Below are 23,780 nucleotides of genomic sequence, written 5' to 3'. Positions count from 1 at the left end.
TGGTACAAATCAGCTTTTTTTTTTTTTTAATTGGTTGGTAAACATTTAGCAGCACAATACTGTGACTCTCCTAAGTTTTCATAATACTCTGAATACTATTTATTTCTTCATTTATGCAGTGAATATTTATCCACTGCCTACTCTGTGTCAGCTACCATTGTCGTTGCTGAGGATAAAAAGGTGGGACAATGAGATAGTTCCTGCCATCATGGGGCTTACAGTGTTGAAAGGGAGAGACTGACCTTAGGCAAATATTCACATATAAAATATAAAATAATTATGTTAAAAACAAAAAAATGCTTTAATGTGTCAGAGGATATTTGACCTAGCCTAAGAAGATTTTCCTGAGCTAAAATCTGAAGGATAATTTGGGATTGAAGAAGGAACAAGGTGAGGGAACAGCATTCCAGGCCAAAGGAACAACATGTGCTGTGGTCAGAAAGAGTATGAACCTCAGGAACAAGGGCAAGTGGACAAATATGGCTAGAAGGGAGCTGGGAAGCTTGGTGGGAGAGGCAGGTGCAGAGCTAAGGCCACACAGAGTTTTGAAGGCTCTCCTAAGGAGTTTCACTTTTATCCTAAGAGGAGTGCAAAGTCAACTGAAGTGTTTTCAGCAGGAAGACCACCTGGTATAATGGAAAATCAGTACGACATGGTGGTTGAGGAATCAAGTCCGGAACCAGGTTGCCTGGCTTGGAATGCTGACTCTGCTGCTTCCTAGTATCTTACTAGTAATTTCTCTGTGCCTCAGTTTCCTCCTGGATTATATGGTGATAAAATAATACCTCCCCTATAGGGCTGCTTATGAGACTGTAAAGCTCTGAGAACAGTACTTGGCATATCCTAAGTGCTATGTAAGTGCTTGTTTAAATAAATAAAAATATCTTTGATAAGATAGCTGAATGTCCTGGGTACCTGTGGTCCACTAGGGGATGCAGACATAAATAATTATAACATGAAGTAAGCACAAAAGATGTGGTAATACAAAGATAAGGATGAGCTTGTTTTCCAGTGGTTATTATGAGCAGAATTGAGGGCGTAAATGATGTTCTAGTTGGAGAAAGCAACACTAAGAGCCATGGAGATACACAAATGTCACTGTACTCAGAAGCTTAAAGCCTAGTGTAGGAAACAGATGTGAAAGAAAACCAATGGGGGAAAATATATTGTAGAAGTACAAGTAAGGAGTGATTAACTTTAACTCCAAAGCAAATGGGAGGTTTCAAGGAGGAGGGCCCAGCATCGTGGTTGACTGCATGTGCTCTGGAATCAGGCTGGCTCAGTTTAGAATGCGAACTTTGCACCCTACTAGTTATGTGATTTGACTTCTCTAATCCTCAATGTCCTGCTCAGTAAAGTGGGAATAATAATAATAATAATAATAATAATAATAATAATAATACCTAGCTCAGAGGGTTGATAAAAATTCACAGTTAATGCATGAAAAGCCTTAGTTAGCATACAGCACTCAATAAATATTAAGCTATTATTACTATTACATTATGAGATGAACTTTGAATGAGAAGGACTTTGATCAGCACTAAAAGAGTAACACGAGAAAAGGCCCAGAAGCTGAAAAGCATCTGACACATTTAAAGAACAGCAAGTCAATGCCACTTAAAGTGTGATCATCATTGCCAATCTGTGAACTGTTCTTACTGGTCCACAATGAGATAAATATAGATATTGAGAGTAAACATTTAGAAGTTAGAAGAAAACAAAGACAAATTGACGGAGTAATTTTGTACTTGTATACTTGTTGTACACTCATAATGAAAACTGGGGCTTGTAGTTTTTGTGCCTTGTTTCTATTTTTCTAGCAAGTTTTTAAAGATTGATTGAATGATTGATTTGAGAGAACACCAGCAAGCTGGTCCTGGGGGCGGGGGTGGGGAGTGGCAGAGGGAGAGGGAGAGAGAGAGAATCCTCAAGCAGACTCCCTGCTGAGCGGGGTGCCCACGTTGGGGGGCAGATTCTCATGACCCTGAGATCATGACCTGAGCCAGAATCAAGAGTCTGTCCACTTAACCCACTGAGCCACCCAGGCGCCCCTGTAGCAAGTTTTTAATTGTATCTCACAAAAGTAACGGTCCATGACTGATTGGAAGTAATAAAAACTTGTCTTTTGCTCCAGATAGTTTGAGAAAAAAGTAATTCAGTGAGGCTGGATATAGCACCACAGAGATGAACCTGCAAGAGTGGACCAGGATCACATTGTAAGGAAGTTCTAGAAAACGTGAATGTCTCAAAATTCATGCTTTATTCCGTGGGCAACAGGGTTAATAAAAGTTTACAGAGATTATTAACTGAGTATATAGGTAAATGGACATTGCACACTTTACACTTTTTTTCCCCCAGTGAGCATGTGGTTTCTCTCTCTTTTTTTTTTAATTAAAAGATTTTTTTTTCTGGTTAAGAGGAGAGACTTGAATTGCTCCGTGTTTCACAAAGATAACTGTTTGTATTTGATAAGAGTGTGGTTAAACAAAGAAATTCAAATTTATCAAAACATAAAACGTTGGAAATACTTGAGCACACACTCTGTGACCAGGAATGCATGTGACTTGTTGAGATAAGCTATACCAGGTGATCAGATGAGTGTCTTTTGTTCTTGGGCACTCTCCTACAAATAATGCATAAACTGATAGAATTGACTCTTCTGGATCTCCCAGCTTGGTTCATCTCCCCCACGACCATCCCCACCACCTCTCTAGCAATCCTGCACTGGGCAAAATGGGAGAATAACGTTGTTTTTGTTTGTTTTGTTTTTTAAGATTTTATTTATTTGCCAGAGAGAGAGAGAGAGATAGATCGAGCGAGCACAAGCAGGGGGAGCAGCAGGCAGAGGGAGAAGCAGACTCCCTGCTGAGCAGGGAGAGGAGGATGCGGGCTCCATCCCAGGACCCTGGGATCATGACCTGAGCCGAAGGCAGCCGCTTAGCCGACGGAGCCACCCAGGCCTCTGGAGAATAACGGTTTAATAATCAGCGTCTGACAGCAAGGCCTTCGTTGGCCAGCCTCGGAGACAGGCCCTGACCTGTCGCGTTCTCCTTTCAGCCTCACAGCCCCGTCCTTCCCTACCTGCACCGCCTCTCATTAAATAAAGCACATCTCACCTCTGCCAAGTCTTTGGCCTCACCTGAGGTTACACACTTTCGGAAACACCCTGTGGCCCAGAACCCCAGACCCTGGAGGCAACTCCTGAGTCTCTTCGTCCCTCTATAAACAAGCAGGGGCTCTAGGGGCCCAGGGCCCAGCTTGAAACTCTCAATTTTCCGACGGCCGCCAGAACTCAGAAGGTGAGGAGCCATCTGATCGACCTATGGCCCTCGGGTCGCCTGAGCCCCAGGAGGCCCCTGGCGTTCTGGAGGTGGAGTCCCGGGCCCCCCGCCCCCCCCCCGGCGCCCGTGCCCCCCTCCCCGCCCCCCCCGCCCCAGCCCCTCCGGCCCGCCGCGCCTGGCCTTTCCGCTCGCGGCGCAGCGGGGGCAGGGCCGCAGTCACCCGACGGCGCGGAGGGCTCCGGGCGCGTCAGGGGTGTGGCCGCCGCCACCTGAAAGCTGCGCCGCGCGTGTGGCCCCGGGTACCGCCGCCGCCGCCGCCCCCGAGCGGCCCCCAGGTGCGTTCGCCGCAGGCCCGCCGTGCCCGTGGGCGGCTGGGTGGAGGCCCGGGCCCTTCCGGCGGGCGGGCTGAGCGGGTGCCGGCCCCGGGGATGGCCTTCTAAGTCGCTCATGCGTGGGAGCGACTGACGGACGGGGCTGGGAGGCCACGGGAGACGGGCGGGCCGTGCGGCTTCCGTGACGGGGGAGGACCGGGCCCAGAGACGGGAAGCCGAGCGCCGGCGTCGGCAGGGCGCCGGATGCCGCGGAACCGCAGCGAGCGCGGCCGTGGCGGCGCCTCGCCCAGAGCGGCCCCCGCCGGCCCTTCGGGTCGGGGCTGCCCTCCCCGCGTCCGGAACGGGCTCCCCGCTCCCCGAGGCCTCCGGGGCGCTTTCTCCGAGCTCCTTGGAGGTGCTTTTCCGCCTTTTACCTTGTGCTTTCGCTTTTGGTGCGCACGCCCAGGCTCCGCTCAGACTCCCAAGTTCCGCCAGGGCAGAGCCTGCCCGGCTTGTGGGGGCCTCGGGGGTACAACCTCGGCAGCTGAAGGGATGAGCCAGTGCCTATGAAATAGAACTGATGAGTTAACACTTGAGTAAGTGAATGGGTGCCCATGAAGGAATGCAAATACGGAGTGGAGGCAGTGGAGACACAGGCTTCTAAGGCTCATCTTCCGGTGGATAGTTTTCCCGAAAAGTCGTGCTAATGTTGCACTCTTGCAGACCGAGCCATTCACTTCAAAGGAGCTTTATTTTATGATGTTTTTAAAGAAAATAAGCACCAGAAGCGCCCCCTCCTATTTCCAGTTTGGGTAGATTTCTGTAAATATGTTGCTTAAAAATGTGCCTAGGCTTTTTCTTGCTTGTGTTTTGTATTCTGCTGCGGACTTTTGAAGAATCATTGTCACTGTACTATTTACTGTGTTTCTGAAAGATAAGGGTGAATCTAAAGGTAAAAACACATGACTCTGCTTTAAGTAACTTTTTGTAAAATCAGACATTTCTCTTGAATTCAAGTTTGTGAAGAATCTTGTTTGTTTTCCTGAGATAGGTACTAGCTGGTTTGTGAGTAACGGAAGCAGGCTGAATGTAGTCCAGAGAGGGAAATGAGAGACATTTATCTGTGCAGATGCTTTGGAAGTAACATAGGCTGAGACTGCTTTAATACTTTAGTACATCAGCTCTGTAGGTTCCCAGACTTGAGTTCCAGAAAAGCCAGATGACTTTGGACTGGTCATTTGATCTTTTTAGGTCTCAGTTCCTTAATCTCCCAAGATGAGGGAGGGTTGGTGAGGCCCCTTCCTGAATTAGATTTCTAGGATTCTCTTTCATCAAGGTTAAAGGTGAGATGTAGGTGACTTCATGGAATTCTGCTCACTTCAGCCTATCTGTTTGGGATTCTGTAGAATCTTGGTCCTACTTTCTTTTCTGCAAATTACAGCTCATTCCTTATTCTTCTCCACATCTGTTGCAAAAGTATCTGGGAGCTCAAGAAGAGAATAATAGACTCCTGGCTGGTGGGGAGAAGGGGAGGCAAGATTTCACTCCACATTGCCAGAGGCTCCTGGGCCTGGGTCTAACCTGTTTCCAGTGCAGCCCAGCCTGACAGTGCCATATATCTCCAGTGTCTGGGGAATTGTATCACTATTAATTTGCATGCATTTGAGAGTAGTTATTATAGATCACAACATTTTGGAGCTGGAAGGGCCTTAGAGATTTTTTTAATGGCACTTAAAAAGTCATTTTACAAACATATTAAAATATTTTTTGCATGCTCCATTTAACAAACACAAAGTCCCAAACGTGTTAAGTAAAATAAAATTAATGTTACCTACTTCAGTTGCTTCAAGTCTATTGGGAGAAGTGGGGCCAAAAGTGGTACTTGGTGAAAAAGACCAACTTTCTTGAACTCTTTTCCCAAAGAGCCATTTACAAGGTCATGTGTTGTTTAGGCATGGAATGTAACAAAAGTTGATATTTATGGGGCACTGACCATGCAGAAAGCACTGTTATATTTAATCTTTTTACTTATATTGCCCCCATTTAATCCTTACTATAAACCTAAGAGCTAGGTACTATTGCCATCCCCATTCAACCTTCCTAAATAGAAACTGCTTGGAAAATGGGCAAGTCAAGTACTCAAAATATAGACAGTTGGAGGCAGGGTTTCCCCAGAAACATAGGCAATCTCTGCTAGGAGAGTCTGTGTGATGTTAGATAATGAGGTGTATGTTCTGGGATAGGTATACGTAACTCTGGGGCATTGTGGGTAAATGAATTTGGGATGGGAGCTTAGGGGTGGAATGAGTAAGACTGAATTATAGAGAACTGGTTGTTATATCCTTTTGAAAATTATTGAATTCCATTGGGACTCTGGTAGACTCTGATACTTTGACCTAAATGCACATGCATCCTAATTTTAAACATCTTCAGACTTAACCAATTTAGGGTGTAAAATGGGTGACATCAAGAGCTAGCATCAGCTTAAGAGCTTTGAACTGTGAGTACAGAGCATTATTATTTCCTGGGCTAGCTTTGTGTCCTTGTGAAGGCTTTGCCTCCCAACCTCCTTTATAAGAACAACAACTCCCATTGCAGAAAAAGTATAACGACGATATCCCTGTAATCCAGGGACAAGACTGCAGGACGCTTATAAGTAATTGATGAGAGCAAAAGAGGAGAAGAGGGGCCTGTAAAATAAGTGGAAAATTGTTTTGTTTTTTCTTTGTCAGTCAAGTTTAGCTGCATGGAAGGCAGAGACCTATCGCGGCTGCTTGAAAAACTGAGAGCAGATGCCAGTTTGATTTAGCTCAGGAGGCTGAAAGTTTCTGCCCCGAAGGCTGGTGTGATAGAATAGATTTTCCCATTGCTCACAATATTATGAAAAAAACATTAAAGCAACAATTTTTATTACTTGCCCTGGAGCTAGAGCTTTAAAATGTACTTTCTTCTCCCCCTACCCTCCCTAAACCACTTAGCTTTTAAAAACAAACAACCCATTCATGTGTTTGCCTCAGTCAGATTATTAGTCCTTTCTCTTTATTCCTGGGCCCTGTTTCTTTAATGCAGTGAAGAAGTAGGACCAGTGTGCTTCTAGGTTTCTGGAATTTTTCTTTAGTTATGATTTTATTTAGCACATGTTTTCAGTGGCCATTTATTCAGTGTGTACTATGCACCAGATTAAGATGAACGAGATACTGAATTTAAGTAGGAAGTGACCATTCCACAAATACTTGCACCACAGGGTGATGTTAAAGTGGGGGCATTCATTTTCCTAGCAAAGAGCTATGGTTAGAGCTGGGGAAGACTTCAGAGGGCAGGTGAGTTTTGAACTTGATTTTGAAGCCTGAGGGCCAAGAGGTAGGAGAAGGGCATTCTAAGCCGAGAGAACAACATTGGCAAGGCCTGGTTGGCAAGGCCTGGGAGGCGGTGAGGATGAACGTGGCCCTCCCAGAGGGAGAGATGGGAGTTCTGTGTGGCTGCAGTAGAGAAGTCTTGTGAGAGTGGGGCCATGTTATCTAGACCTTTTCACGCCGTGGATAATCTGTTTCAGAGTTTTTTTAAGCAGAATTTTTCATCAGAGGCGTTTTATGATTGGGTTTTCTTTAGAAAATAGCTCCAGCAATAACACTTTGGAGGGATTGGCGATGGAAAAGCCAGGAAGCGGGAAGACCACGAGGATGACGTTGCTATAGCCCAGATGAAATAGGGTAAGGGTCTAAACAAACACAGGTTTGAAAGATACTCAGCAAGTAGAGATTTAATGACCCGCTGGATATGGGAAATAAGGTCAAAAATGATTCTGAGGTTTGAGATTTGCTTGGCTGGGAGAGTGGAGATGCCACTAAAGAGACTAATAAATATAAGGTGAAGAGGAGGTTTCAGGAGAAAGACCGTGAGTAGAGGCAACTGTGGAACATCCAGGGGAGACTCCTAGTCTACAGCCTTGACTGTCGCCACATCATACAGTCGAGACCTGCCAAACGTTACCACTGGTCCTCAGTCTGAAAAGAAAAATCAATTCAATAACTCTCTTAAAAAGAAGGGGGGAAAAATAACCACATTGGACTTGGCCAATGACCATTGCATCGTATTTCACGTGTTTGTTAGAACTCCAATTCTTATGTAAGTTCCAGTGAAGGAAAAGAAGTTGGACACTCAAAGCGTGAGGGATTACTGCAAGCCACCCAAAGAAACCGAAATAGAGCGACGTAGACAGGAGTGGTTCAAAGGAACAAAGATAAGCAAATGGCAGGAGTGTAGAGGAGGACGGACCACTGTCGACACAGGTGTAGGCAGACTTAGAATATAGAGAAGAAATTTGAGCTGGCTCTTCCAAATAACTGTACTTCTTTAATGGTAAGAATATCACAAGCTTTAGATTTTTTCTCTTATTCAACTGGTCAGGAGGAGACAAGTAGGAGATTGTTCAGAGGTGCTGGGCAAAGGATTTGATCTTACATTGCAGAGAAAGTGTTGGGAGACTTTGAACTAAGGGAAGAATAAAAGAGGTAGAGTAAGATAAAATGAAAAGGATAATGATTAGGAGGAACTCTCAGAACATTTAATGAGTTCTATGACAAATCGTTGCTAACAAAGAAAAAGGGAGATTGATATAGCATTCTCTTAGTGTTGTGGCATTAGACTTGCTTGGAAAAAAGAATATATTAGCATGGCACCTTATATTTAAGAAGAATTTTTACATTTGATTGTTATGTGAACCCTCCAAAATGGGTGCAGCGAGGCACTATTACCTTTCTTTTATAAACTAAAAATCTGGGTATTAAGCAGGCTGTAGTTTGCCTCAGCTCCCCTGGCTGGCAAGAGCTCCAAGCCTTCTGACTTCCAATCTACTGCTCTATTGTATCAGAGCCTTGCTTTGCCTTGGAACCCTGGCCTTTTATAGTGCGTTCTCCCCCCCCCCCCCCCCCGCCCGCCCCATGTTGCATCATGTAAAAGTAAAGCAGATGGTATTTGAAGGCCAACAAAGCCAAGATTTCTCAGGAGGGAGGCAGTGATAGAAAGTATCTTTAGCAGCAATTCTGCTGTATACTGTGGGGATGGTCATGAAGGGTTGTATATAGAGAATATCTGTGGAAATCTAATGATACTTTCAATGCAATAGGAGAATCTACAATATGTCTTATGATTAAATCTTCCATGAAGCAGATAACCCCTTTATAAAGCGAACAGCTAATCACTAGATAAATCCAGACTTTCAAATACGGGGTTTGCTTAAAGCAAGACACATCTGCAGGAAGCTACATCTACATTGAGTATATTATATGTTGAAGACTTTTCTAACTTGAGTATCATATATGGAAATGGGGATCTGGAGCTGGATCCCTTATTCATTAGAGACCATTGAAAACAAAGTGCACATAATGATTTGCAGTTAAATCCATCTATCTACCTTTACTGCTTACAAAGCACGGACAGGTAGGACATTGGGTGGGCGAAGCTCAACTGGGAAATAGAAAAGCCTAGCACTGGCACCGCCCTGGTCTGATGGTGGGACCTACAAGAGGCAGTCATGAGTGTAAATGTAAATAGAATGGCCTCGGATAGGGAAACCAGAGACTCCTACGGGCCTTGAATTCTACATCATTATTAAAATGAAATCAAGTATAATTCCAAGGAAAGAGTATTACACTAGATCCGGAGTTGTTTTATGTTGATGAAAGATAAAATCTGTGAGGAAGACAGAATAGTTGTGACTTTTTATGGGCCAAGCATTTAAAAATACTTATCCTCAAAATATATAAAGGAAACGATCAGAAGTGCGAGAAGATGACCAAACAGTTTGTAGGAATACTTTAAGATTGGGATGCCTGGGTGGCTCAGGTGATTAAGTGTGTGACTTCGGCTCAGGTCATGATCCCAGGGTTCTGGGATCGAGTCCCACATCAGGCTCCTTGCTCAGTGGGAGACTACTTCTCTCTCTGCCTGCCAATCTCCCTGCTTGTGTGCACTGTCTCTCTCTCTGACAAATAAATAAATAAAATCTTACAAAAAGAAAAAAGGAATACCTTAAGATCTGTTTTTACATGGCAAATGAAGTAGACACAAAAGGCTAATGGTAGGATTTGAATAATGTAACCAATGAAGTTGAAGAATATAATTCATAAGGATGAACAGGGATATAGGAAGTTCCAATAATATGACATACTTAATATTAGTAAGATAATACAATTATTTATATTATATGTGAATGTATATGTGTGTGATGTATATATGTGCATGTTATATATGTCTCATTTTTATTATATGTATGTGTGTATATATATAATCTCTTATTTGCAGAAAATTCATTTCTTCCTTGGAACATTTATGAAAGGTTGTTAAAAAAAAGTCAGATGAAGATTTCAGTGAATTCTGAGTCCTGCTGGCCTAGTGCCTCAATCCTTTGGTTTAGCCCATGTTTTCAGTTAGCTTTGGAATAGGTTGAAATGACAAAAAGAAAACATCCTCTCTCTTTCATGATGTTGTCAAGGCAGTCATGTATTCATCTTCGGCCTTCATATACCTACGTCCTTTTTGTGCCCAGAACATCATTTTGAGATTCTCTTATCATTATCAAAATGTATCGGGTCTGTGTTATCCATGACTAATCTGAAGATGCATTTGTTACATTTGATTAAGTGTTGTAAATCATTAATGCCATGTGTATTGTATTGCAAAATTTCTCAAACATCTGGCTGTTCTTTTATAGGGTTTTTCTTTTCATTAGCTTTTCTGAGCTAAAGTTTATAGAAAACCAGGGGCTGTAGGAAGAGTAGAGAATCTATGGAGGGTCACCAACCCTGTTAAGTTCCTTGAGACCCAGAGGGCAAATCCCAGAAGTCTGCACTATTCTGACATTTCATTACCTACTCGGTCTAAATTTTAGGGTTTACCACTTAAACAAATCCCTCACTAGCACCCATGTTCTTTAGAGTGTAATGGTTAAGAATACAGGCCAGTTTCCTGTGTTCAAATCTTAGTTCTGCCACCAACACCTGTGTGACCTTGGACTGATTACATAGGCTCTCCATGCCTCATTTTCTTCATTTGTAACATGAAGATAATAATTATAACTGCTTGTGTCCATGCCCTATGGACACAAGCCCTTGCAGATGGTTGAACCTGTCAATATGATAGATTATGTGGAAAAGGAGAAGTAAGTTTGCAGATGGAATTAAGGTTGCTAATTATCTGACCTTAAAGTAGGAAGATCATCTTGGATTATCTGGGTGGGCCCAATTACCAGTGGAAAAAGGGGCAGAAGAGGAGTCAGAGAGTTAGGGAGATGGGACTCTGGAAGACTGGCCATAGAGATGCAATGTTGTCTGCTTTGAAGATGGCAGAAGGAGGCCATGAGACAAGCAATGTGGGTGGGCAAACGAAGCTGGAAAAAGGCAAACATCCCCGGGGTCCTGGGATCGAGCCCCACATCAGGCTCCCTGCTCGGCGGGAAGCCTGCTTCTCCCTCTCCCGCTCCCTCTGCTTGTGTTCCTTCTCTCACTGTGTCTCTCTGTCAAACAAATAAATAAAATCTTAAAAAAACAACAACACATACCCTTCTAGAGCCACCACAAGGAATGCAGCCCTGCCAGCACTTTGATTTTTACCTGGTGGGTCCTGTGTTGGACTTCTCACCTACGGAACTGTAGGTTAATAAATTTATATTGTTTAAGCCACCAAGTTCGTGGTAATTTGTTACAGTACAATAGGAAAATAATGCATTTTCCTATAGGTTTGTTGTAGGCTTAAGAAATGTAAACATTTAGGACGGGCCTGCCGCAGGGTAAGTGCTCAGCCAATATCAGCCACTATTGTTATTATCGATTGGTAGTTTAGTTTCCCTTCTGTCTTTGCTCCTTTGTCATAGTTGTCTAAAATTGTTGGAATCCCCTGTGCCCCCAACCTGACCAACACTGTGGTCTGAGGTGTTTCTCACTCTCATGGTAGTTGAGACTCAGTGTCCAGCAGTCTGTCAAAATGACCATGTAGGTATTCTTACCAGTTTATGGCTCTGGTGGTTTCTGCTCGAGGTAAGCCGATCTGGGCTTTACCTGTCTCTGGGTTGACCTGTCTCTTCAGCATTTTAGGATGGTGATTTACTCTGCATCCGTAGCTCCCTGCTAGGTCCAAGGAAAGTTGTTGGTTTTCAGTTTGTTCAGTTTCATTTGTTGTTGTAAGGACAAGAGTGATGACTTTCAAGCTCTTACATTTTGGGGCTGAAATCAGAAGCGAGGGCAATGCTGTCATTACCCTGGGGCTTTAAGGAGCTCCTCTGTACTCAAGAGATCTTCATCTCTACACTTGAATTCTCTCTGATTTCTCTTCTCTGGTTTTTAACTCATCAGTTTCATTCCCAAATATGCTCTCTCTGTGTTTTGTTGTAGTTAATGGGATTGTAGGTAATGTGATGTGTCTGAAATACAGGATACAAAACAGGCTCAGAATCTGGGAGGTTATCCTTAACTCCCCTTTTCCTCATCCTCCAAAATTAATAAGTCGGCAAAAGCTGTTTATGTCTACCTGCTATAGCTCCTAAATTTTTCTGTCTCTCCCCCTCACCATCCTTTCTGTCACTGCCCTAGTCATACCCCGTATTGTCTCTTGCCTTGCCCAGGCAGAATCTTTTAAACCTCTTTATCCTCCATGCTGCCTCAAGAGTGGGATCATAAGGTGGGTCATATTACTTCCCTTCTCAAAAGACCTAAGGTTGGAGAAATTGTCTGTGGAATAAAGTCTAAACACCTAATATGGCATTTAAGGTTCTTAAAAATCTGGCATTAAAATATATTTCTGGGTGCATTCATGGTGCATTCACTTACTGTGTTAGGTTGCTAGGGCTGCCATCAGACTGGGGGGCTTAAACAGCAGAAGATTATTTTCTCATGGTTCTGGAGGCTGGAGGTCTGAGATTAAGGTGCCAGCAGGTTTGGTTTCTTTCCAGGCCCCTCTCCTTGGCTTGCAGATGGTTATCTTCTCGCTGTTTCCTCACAAAGGCTTTTTTCTGTTCACACATATCCCTGGTCTCTCTGTGTGTCTGAATTTTCTCTTCTTATAAAGACCCAGGTCAGATTGTATCAAGGCCCACCTTAATGCCCCCATTTTAACTTAATGACCTCTTTAAAGGCCCTGCCTCCAAATATAGTCATTTTCTGAGGTACTGGATTAGGACAGGACTTCAACATACACATTTTGGTGGAGGGGTTTGGGGGGGGGGGGCACAGTTCAAAGCTCATAACACCTCCTATATTTCTCCATGTATTCTATATGTGTGTATCCAGTCTCATCATGAGTGCACGTCATGACCAGGGAAGATTTTTTAAAATACTGATTCCTAGGTCCCCCCCAACTGTAGGTCCTGATTCAGTAAGTGTGAAAGGGGACTGGAAATATATTTGTTGTGTGCATGTATGTGTATTTAAATTTCTCCCTAGGGCTTTATAACACCCCATCTTCCCTAGACTTTTTTACCATTTCTGGAGAACATATTATAAATGTTCAGACCTTTGCTCATGGTTGTTCTTTAACTAGAAATACCCTTCCTACTATACAGCTGTGAACATTAATCTATCCTATAAGGTTGAGCTGAAATACCATCTTCGCTGTTATTTCTTCCTTATTCTCTCCTGTGATAATCCTGCAATACTTTATCGTTACTTTATTGTAAGTACATGATAATTTATTTCCTTTTGTGTGATAGTCATTTGCCTTCCTCTTTCACTAGCTTCCTGAGGCCAAGGGTGACATACTCCTTATTTCTGTATATCTGAAATATTTGCAGTTGCTGTGAGCATAGTAGGTAATTAATCAGTGTTTGTAGTATGAATAAGTGAATGAACTCATTAATAAATGATCATAATTTTTATGGCTTTTTATACAGTGAAGACCATTGGATAAAAAATGAGCTTATCAAATGCAAAACGAGTGGCAGGATTTTTAGTTTTGAATAATTCTCAAAATAATTGCATCACCTAAGACCTGGTTTCCGGGCAGGGATCTGGAGTCTGGCATTTTCTTTTTGTTAGTTTTTCAAGAACTACTAAAACTTCAACCCTGTACTTTCTAGAGGATGGTGTAATCACTTGTCAAATCATTTCTCCAAAGCCTTTCTTGAACCAGGGCAGGCAGTTGCAGAGATTGGCAGGAGAAGGACTGATGTCTCCTCACCAGGGTGGCAGGGGGAAGAAGGACTCCGCTTTGGAAACACAGATAAGCCTGTGGATATGGAAATTTACAAGGCTCAGAGAGCCCTGAAACATCTTTAGAAGCTGAGCCCAGCAGAATAATGGGAGACTGTGTGCTGGCTTGGCATTGGAGCCTGTCTGGCACCAACTACACTGTAAATAACTCTTCAAACATTTGCATCTGCATACATGACATTAGATTTTCAAAATGGCCAATTAAACACTTGTCAATGGAAGTAATGTTTGTTTCCTCAGCTGACCTGGTGTCAGCCTGGCCATTCTGATGGGGAAGCACTTCAGCTGATACTGTTGTGTGCTCTTCCTTTCTGAACCTGATCTTGTCCCTCTTGTTCAGACAGAATTCTTGAAAGCCGTGGAACCTGTGCCAAGCTGTGGACCACGGGATTAGGTTAAGTAACTGAAGAAAAATACTGAGGCTGTGAGTGCTTCTCAAACCCAGGAAAACCTCCTCAGTGCTTTCGTTTCTTTTGCACAATTCTAAACTCTCTGTGCTTGAAAATTTATAAAAGTGAAAGCAGCTGAGAGAAAGAGGAAGGGGCAGTGCTGCTTTGTGGTGGTTTGTTTTTTAAATGTAATTCTCCCAAGGGCTGGATTCATTTTTTCAACATTTCAACAAGTGTAGTTTGAAGGAGTGTTAATAGTGGTGTTGGGTGCGTCTGTGCGTACAGTGTATGGATGGATGTCCCTATCCTTGTTGACAGAACAGAAGTGCTCAGCTGTAAGTCTCTGTGATTGGTCCAGCAGTGAAGGTTTTGGACCTATGCTATAGAAACACAAGGGAAGAGAGGCAGGAAATAAGGGAGAAGAATTAAATTTAGATCATTTGTTAGAAAAGTTCCAAGTTATATACGGAAGTAGAAAGCTGTGTGACCTTAAGCAAATTTCCCAATATTGGCCTCAGTTTCTTAATCTGTAAAATAGGGGATATGCTACCAAAAACATCAAAGGTTATTGTCAAGATTAAATAAAATGATTGCTGTGAACTGCTTACAGCCCTGCCACGTTGTAAATGCTCAACAAACATTAGCTAATAATGAAATACTAACTCTTTAGACAGAGGAAGTTTAAGCATTCCTGTGTGTAAAGGGAAGGAGCCAAAGAGAGGGAGAAAAATTAAATAATTGGTATAGTATCAATAGAGAAATTGGCTTTGCAAAGGAGGGTGGGCAATTCTTTCACTGGAGCATGAGCTGAGAAAGGCTGAATAAAGGGATAGAAAAGTTTTGAGTTGAGGATGAAGAAAGTCAAGCCATCTCATGGTTGTAATATTGTATCCTGAGTTATGTGGAAGAGGAGATCTTTCACTGAGCATGTGGGGAGTAGGGGTGGAATTCGGGGCTTAAGGAGAGTGGAAAAACTTTGTAGCAGCTGCAGTGGGGAATTCGATAGGGGTCAGCTGAAGATAAATATAAGAGTTGCCAAGCAATGCAGAGGACCCGGCTGAGATCAGACAACCTTAGATTATAGTGGAGACATACGGTATGACTAGGTAAAGTTGATGGTGGTATTATGGAGCAAGCAAGCACAGAGAAAATTCAAAATTAGTTTTGAGGAATAGGTAAGTAGGTGAGGAGGAAAGGCAAAGGCAATCTAGGTTCCTAATGAAAGCATTTTTAGAATCACCACCAAGTAAGGTTGTGAGCCAAGATTAATCTTTAATGGTGAGTTGGGTGGATAGAATTATAGTCAGACTGGAGATGAGGAGGTGTCTTTATTCAGGCTGCTGTAACAAAGTGCCATAGCCTGGGTGGCTTATAAACAAATTTATTTGTTTATATATAAAGAAATTGTATATTTGTGTATATAAAGAAATTTATTCTCACGGTTCTGGAGGCTAGAAGTCAGATCAGGGTGCAAGCATGGCAGGGATCTGATGAAGGACCTCTTCTGGGTTGCAGACTGCCAACCTCTCATTGTATCCCCAGTATAGCAAAAGAAGAGCTCTCTAGTATCACTATTATAAGGGTACTAATCCAATTCATGAGGGCTCTACCCTTATGACCTAATTACCTTGCAAATGCCCTACCTCCTAGTACCATCACGTTGGGGTTAGGATTTCAACATTTGAATTTCCTGGGGGACACATTCAGCCTATTGCAGAAGACTCTTCACTTAGCTAGCCAACAACAAAATCTAGCTGCTACTCTGTGTTGCGCATGTGCTGAATGGTGGAGACCCAAGGATGAAGGAAATGCAATTCACTTTAAAAACTCAAAAGCATTGGGCGCCTGGGTGGCTCAGTTGGTTAAGCGACTGCCTTCGGCTCAGGTCATGATCCTGGAGTCCCTGGATCGAGTCCCGCATCGGGCTCCCTGCTCGGCAGGGAGTCTGCTTCTCCCTCTCCCACTCCCCATTTGTGTTCCCTCTCTCGCTGTGTCTTTCTCTGTCAAATAAATAAAAAAATCTTAAAAAAACAAACAAACAAACAAAAACAACTCAAAAGCATTTATTGAGCTTCTGCTATATACTGGGCAGAGTATCCATTTGACATTGATCTTTCCCTTGAAAAGCTTTAAGACTAGTGACATAATATGGATAATTTCAACCTAGGCTGTGGTAAACTTTGAAGGAGGTAAGCGGAGGGTGCTGGGATATCACTGAAGAGGACATTCAGCACCACCTGTGAGAAGAGAAGCCAAGTCAGGAACAGCATCCTGGAAATGATAGTGCCTGAGCTGACTCAAGATGGTTGTAGGAGAGTGGGGGTGAAGAATGGCGGAAAAGGAAAGGAAAAAGCAAAGCAAGGGGATTGTTTTGGCCAGGGCAGGTAAGAAAAGGTTTCAAAGAGAAGGTGATAATTGAGATGTGTTATGTATAACACTATTGCTAAGTGAGAGAAATAAAGAAGACCAGAATTAAAGTGGTGAACATTTTATTGGTAGGGACAAAAGGAAGAGATGTAAGAGGATAGAATGATGAGATTTGGTGGCTGACTGAATAAATAGATGCTTTTGTACTTTTGAGCCTGAATGGTAGGGACAATTATGGTTTCATTAACAGAAAGAGGGAAATCTTTCTAAGTTAGAGAAGATTTTCGGGAAGTTGATGAGTTTGGTGATGTTGAATCAGAACATTTGGTTGTAAGTGAAACCAATCCAACTAAAATGAGTTTAAACCTAAAAGAGAGAGTCTGTAACTTTCATAACTGGAAAGTTCAGGGATATAGCTGGCTTTAGGCATGGCTAGATCCAGGACACAAATGATATAATATGGGCCCATCTCTATCCCTAAATGTCTGTCTGTCAGGTTAGCTTGTCCTTGCTTGGTTTTTCATTCTGCAGGTGGGCTTTCAGTATACAGTAGGCAAAATGGGTGCCTAAAGCTCCAGTTTCGCATCCTAGCAATCTCAGTGGAAATAATCCCCCCCCCCACATAAACACTTTATTTTACCTTTTCTCAAGTATAATTTTAAAAACACAAGTTACTGCAAATATTCAGTCTTCAATGTAGTCTGGTTGAGGGACCGAAATACTATAATTGCCTTCCAATAATTTGAAGTTATGAACATACGTGTTTTCTAAATTTATTTTATTTTCATCAATCTGGGAAACTACTAAGTTCCTCAAATTTTTATTCCTTCATATATTTATATCATTTTAATCACCATCCCACTCATTGGATTTTTCTGTTATTGTTTTACTAATCAGAAGACTCAAGAAAATCCTGTTTTTTGCATTGTCTTCATTTGCCATCACATTTATTGTAATTAGTGCAATTAATACAAATAATTCAACCAGCATTTATTCAGCATCTTTTTTATTCCAAACACTGAAATATGGAGGAAATCAGAATACATAGATGCATAAAACAAAGCTCCTTTCAAGGCAATCATGATCTACTGTCAGAGACAGAAATGCAAACATAAAATTCAAATAAACTGCAGTGATCCTCGGGAAGAAAATGACGAGAAGGCTCTGAGAACCAAGAAAGCAGAGACCTTTGTTCTTAGTTTCTTGGAGGGAGGCCTCCAGTGGTAGATCAATGTGTAGAATTTTGGGAGAGAAAAAAGGGGAGTTGAGGCTGCCCACCAAGTTTAGAGCATTTGTATTCCCTATTTCAGAAATACGGAACCTTGAAAGAAAGACCTTGGGGAGAAGAAGAGATTATGAGTTTAGTTAGGCTTTGAAAACATTCACAGATGGAGATAGCTAGCAGGCATTTGAGAATGTAGATCTGGTTCTAGAAGACAAAAACAGGGTTTAGGATTAGATGCAAAGAGACACCGACTGTGATTAAGTTGGGTAAGAAAAGCCATTGGGTAGTAGAATAATAACCAAAAAATCCACTCTGGTAGATCTTAGAGGCATCTAATGTAAGCATAAAAGGAACATTTAGAAAACAAATCCCAGTGATAGAAATACATTGAGCCCACATCCTTTAGCAAGGAGACGTTCTTTTTTAAAAATGTAATTAAATTAATTTATTGATTTTCATTTATTTAAACTAAACAAACAAAATCCAAATAGTTTCACACATTTCTCTCCCCCCTCTCCCACTCCTACCTCTGGCAACCACCAATCTGTTATCTGTATCTATGATCTTGGTTTTATTGATTGATTGATTACAAATATAAGAGAGATCATATAGTATTTGTTTTTTTCTATCTGAATTATTTCACTTGGCACAATGCCCTTGAGGTCTAGCCATGCTGTTGCAAATGGCAAGATTTCATTCTTTTTTTTATGGCTGAGTAATATTCCATTGTGTTTATATACCTTGACTTCTTTATCCATTTATCTCTCAGTAGGCACTTAAGTTGTTTCCATATCTTGACTATTGTAAACAATGCTGCAGTGAAAATGGAGTGCATATATCTTTTTGAGTTAGTTTTGTTTGGATAAATAAATACTCAGAAGAGGAGTTACTGGATTATATGGTAGTTCTATTTTTAATTTTTTGAGGAAACTCTGTACTGTTCTCCATAGTATTTGTGCCACTTTGCTTTCTCACCAATAGTGCACAAGGGTTCCCTTGTCTCCACATCCTCACCAACACTTGTTATTTTTGTCTTTTTGATAGTAGCCATTCTAACAGGTATTAGGTCATATCTCATTGTGGTTTTGAGTTGTATTTCCCTAATGATTAATGATGTAGAGCATCTTTTTGTGTACCTCTGGTTATCTGTATGTCTTCTCTGGAAGAGTGTCTACTCAGATCTTCTGCTCATTTTTGAATTAATTTAATTAATTTTTAATTGTTTGTTTTTTTGGTATTGAGTTGTAGGAGTTCTTTTTTTTTTTTTTTGAGTTGTAGGAGTTCTTTATGTATTTTGGATATTATCCCCTATTTAAATATATGATTTGCAAATATTTTCTCCCATCCATTTAGTAGGTTGCCTTTTCATTTTGTTGCTGGTTTCCTTTGCTGTGCAGAATGATATAGTCCTAGTTGTTTATTTTTGTTTTTGTTGCTTTTCCTTTTGTGTCAGATTAAAAAAAAATCATCATCAAGACCTATGTCAAGGAGCTTACTTCCTATTTTCCTCTAGGACTTTTATGGTTTCAGGTCTTTCTTATGTTCAAGTCTTTAGTCCATTTTGAGTTAATTTTTGTGTGTGGTATAAGGTAGTGGGCCAGTTTCATTCTTTGTGGCTGTGCAATTTTCCCAACACCATTTATTGGAGAGACTATCCTTTCCCCATTGTATATTCTTGGCTTCTTTGATGTAAATTAATTGAGCATATATGTGTGATTTTATTTCTGGGTTCTCTCATCTGTTCCATTGATTTGTGTGTCTGTTTTCATGCCAATGACATACTATTTTATTTATTTATTTATTTTTATTTTTTATTTTTTCAAGAGTCTGTTGCCGAATTGACTGAGCCACTCATGTGCCCCAGTAACATTTTGTTCTTTTTTTATTTTTTTAAGATTTTATTTATTTATTTGAGAGAGTGAGAGAGAGAGAGAGCACAAGACGGGGGAGCGGGAGAGGGAGAAGCAGACTTCCTGCTGAGCAGGGAGCGCGATGCGGGACTCGATCCCGGGACTCCAGGATCATGACCTGAGCCGAAGGCAGTCGCTTAACCAACTGAGCCACCCAGGCGCCCGACATACTATTTTAATTACTATAGCTTTGTAATGTAGTTTGAAATCAGGGAGTGGGATGTCTCTAGTTTTTTCTTCTTTTTCAAAATTGCTTTGGCTATTTGGGGTCTTTTGTGCTTCCATATACATTTTAGGATTGTTTGTTCTCTTTCTGTGAAAAATGCCATTGGAATTTTGATAAGGATTCCATTGAATCTGTATATTGCTTTGGGTGGTATGGACATTTTAACAATATTAATTCTCCCAACCCATGGGCATGATACATATTTCCTCTTATTTGTGTCTTTTTCAACTTTTTTCATGAATGTCTTGTAGTTTTCAATAGATAGGTCTTTCACTTCCTTGGCTAAATTGATTCCTAGATATTTTATTTTTTGCTACAAATGTAAATTAGATTGTTTTCTTAATTTCCCTTTCTGATATTTTGTTATTAGTGCATACAAATACAACAGAGTTTTGTATATTGATTTTGTATCCTGCAATGTCACTGACTTCATTTATTCTAATAGGTTTTTGATGGAGTCTTTAGAGTTTTCTACATATAATATCATGTCATCTGCAAATAGAGACCATTTTACTTCCTCCTTTCCAGTTTGGATGCTTTTTATTTCTTTTTCTTGCCTAATCACTCTGGCTAGGACTTCCAGTACTGTGTTTAAACAACTTTTATTTGCAACATCCATATGTTTTAAAACATATTTTATTATTATTCAGGTGTGAAGAGCCAACAGATCAGGAAATGATTGCCATTGGAAAGATATTTTGTTACAGTTCCCAAGAGGAAGGGCATGCCATGACATGTGGAGCCACACAGGGAAACACCAGGGTTAGGTAGGAGGCAGAAGGAGTGAGGGGAAAGCATGTGCAAAAGACTTTATTGTAGTTTTGGTGAGAAAGAATGGGTAAGACAAATTAAACAGGCTTAGGATTGGTTTGAATAATTTTAGTGGGCTCTCAGGTATATGGACTATCTCAGGTTGTCTGGTCCCTGGCCCTGGGTTGATTAGGACAGGGGAATATTGGCTGAGCGTGTGAGAGTTAGATAGTGGAAATGGTTGGAGGGTATTGTTTTTAGGTTGGTTGGTTTACATATGAAAAGAGTATTCGCAGGGAAGTCTAAGAATCAGCTAACCCTGAAAGGGGCAGTTCCTCCTGATCAGTGGGGCCCAAGATGTCAGAGCACCAGGAATACAGAAAATAGGAAAATGTAGTTAATATACCATATTTCAATGTCGGTAAAGATTCTGATTGGCCTTACTAGGACCAATCTCTCTCTGTAGTTTGGATGTGAAGTGTGGGATGAGGAATGGTACTGTGATTGACAGTCAACCTAGAGCAGAGTGTGGGGATCAGGGAGGATGACCTTAAAGAAAAAGAAAACAGAAAATGGGGAAGTATGCTAAGAAGTCAAAAACCTTAGCTACCATAGTCTACTATGATGTGCCTGTAGGCATTTAAATAAATTTTATTTATTTACTTGAGAGAGCAAACGAGAGAGCACACAAGTGGGAGGTGGGGTAGGGGGAGAGGGGCAGAGGAAGAGGGAGAAGCAGGCTCCCCACTGAGCGGGGAGCCCCACATAGGGCTCCATCCCAGGACCCTGAGATCATGACCTGAGCCAAAGGCAGACACTTAACTGAGCTACCCAGGCGCCCCTTGATGTCTTTCTTTTCTCTTGCTTTTCTACAAACCTATAGAGTTCTTGAAATTCAGTGTCTAAAGATAAACTTATCATTCATGTTTTCTGATCCCCTTGACTGTTACCAGTATTTTCCTCAATGCCTGAAACAGAAACCTTAGCTTTTTCTTTGACTCCCTTCCTTCCCCTTCTGTCAAATCATCTATCTTCCTCTGAAATCTCTCCTAGATTTACTCTTTTCTTTCCCATGTTCGCCACTGCCTTTCTAGTTAGGATCTTTATCACCTTTCTAGTCTCTTCTTTTAAACCTATCTTTTAAAATATTGGCAGATTTATCTCACTGGGAAAAGAGCACCCCCACCCCAAGATAAACCCCCCCCCCCCCCCAGTTATGTGAACATTACACAGAGAGAATGGTGTGTACCTGGCTCAAGGGTGAATGTCTGAAGATCTAAATTCAAGTCACTCCATGTTTCACTCTGCATTTCATGAAAGATATTTGGTGGCTTAAATGAGAAAATGCAGGTTTGAAAAATCTTTGTAAACTGTAATATAGTTCAGATGATGGTGATTTCTTTATTTCTTCTTCTATGCTGTGTGAATTCTGAGTCATTTTCAAACTCTGATTTTCAGCCTTATCCCCTCTAAGTGAATTCCTCTCTGAATTCATTTCTATCTTTGTATCTTTCTACTGTTCCCAGACCTGAAATGCCCTTCTTTTTGCTTTCCTCTCAGTCAACTAAAACTTAATTATCTTTAAAAGCCTGATAGAAGTCCTGCCTCTCTTATGAAGTCCTTTTTAATGATCCAGATCACCCATATTCTTTTTTTTCGCACAGTTCATTTTCACTGATTTATTTACTCTTTAAATTTTGCTTATCTTTTAGTCTCCAGAGTATATTTTATATTTCTGAGGGCAGGAATCTTGACTTTCACTTCTGTACCATGCATAGTTCTGGTTGTGAGTTTTTAAATAAATAGTTGCTAATTAATTAATTGTTAATTGGGAAAAAGTACTAATCTGCAATAATTGCACTTTGGATATACTTTGTGAGCTTCTCTTTTCCTCTTGGGAAGAAATAATTGTGGATTGATTAGACTGACAGATGCTGAAACAATTTAGGCCAGTTTAACAAACCCTTCTTGAGTTCCAGAGCATATGGGCAAGTGCTGAATAAATGTTCATTTGTTCACTTACTCAGTCAACCGATATTTATTGGGTCTTCACTATTTTCCCCACACTGTGTGAGTTATCGTAATACTATGTGTACTCTTAGACATTCAGACATTGAGAATCCAAACATGAATCTGACATGGTCTTCATCTTCAGTTTGCTTTACTTATATGACCAATGGTGGTACCATTGGATGATTATCAGATTTACAGAAAAGTAAATGCCATACTGTGGATACACAAAGAAAGAAGTAATTAATTTTGACTTGGATTGTTCTAGAAAGGATTCACAGAGGAGTTGATATTCAGGAAAAAAATGAAGCATGCAGGGAGGTAGTTTTTTTTTTTTTTAAAGATTTTATTTATTTATTTGACAGAGAGAGATACAGCGAGAGAGGGAACACAAGCAGGGGGAATGGGAGAAGCAGGCTTCCCACAGTGTAGGGAGCCCGGATGCGGGGCTCGATCCCAGGACCCTGGGATCATGACCTGAGCCAAAGGCAGACACTTAAGGACTGAGCCATCCAGGCGCCCCATCAGGGAGGTAGTATTGACACTCATGTTTGCTTTGTGAAAATTTTGTACTTTACACAGTGTGTTGTTAAAAATTGACATGTTGGAAAGCTTCCTCTTCTGGAAAGATGGAGTAGATGTACTTTTTCCTATTTATCTCACTAAGTATAACCAAAAACAACTAAGAACTCTTGGGAAAAAATATATAAAAAACATAAGAAGACTCTGGAAGGTGGAAAGAAGAAGGCAGACCAGCTAGGGACCTTGGGACCTGAGTTCCTTAGGTTTTCTTTTTGCATCATATACCTCAGACTTGGAGCTGAAAAAGCTGGCAATTTGGAAATGCCAATGAATATAGAAAAAAATCCCTAACAAAAGCCTGCTCTCTGTAGCCAGTGGACCAGAAAGGGGATAGTCTGTCAAGACAGAAATGGTACTGAAGAAAGTAACCATTCTACTCCAGTCAGATACTACAGAAAAAAACCCAAAAAAACTGTGGTTACACTGTGACCCATACCAACAGAAACTGAGTGGGTAGCTTAGACTTTTGTCCTCACAGGGCTGTTACAGGGTATCCCAAACCCCTGCCAGGGTGGTGTCAGGGAAGACCA

General features: G+C 41.4%; 1 protein-coding gene across 3 annotated transcripts in view; it reads left to right on the top strand.

Annotated features, from left to right (window-relative positions):
• Positions 1-3,457: 3,457 nt before the first annotated feature.
• Positions 3,458-23,780, top strand: part of CPQ (carboxypeptidase Q) — a 458,753-nt gene continuing 438,430 nt past the window's right edge. The window contains exon 1 of one of the 3 annotated variants that reach the window (XM_045896198.3): positions 3,458-3,616. The gene's annotated coding sequence lies outside the window, so the exon portion shown is untranslated. Of the gene's footprint in view, positions 3,617-3,831; positions 4,008-4,048; positions 4,189-23,780 lie in introns of those variants that run through there. The other 2 variants (XM_054512535.2, XM_054512537.2) reach the window with 2 other exon arrangements.

Source organism: Mirounga angustirostris, unplaced genomic scaffold (assembly GCF_029215605.1).
Source record: "Mirounga angustirostris isolate CCGP_5_RB_7025 unplaced genomic scaffold, mMirAng1.0.hap1 SCAF_4, whole genome shotgun sequence".
In the NCBI taxonomy this organism is placed as follows: domain Eukaryota; kingdom Metazoa; phylum Chordata; class Mammalia; order Carnivora; family Phocidae; genus Mirounga; species Mirounga angustirostris.
Note: the sequence above shows the minus strand (reverse complement) of the source record. Positions and strands in the feature narration are given on the sequence as shown.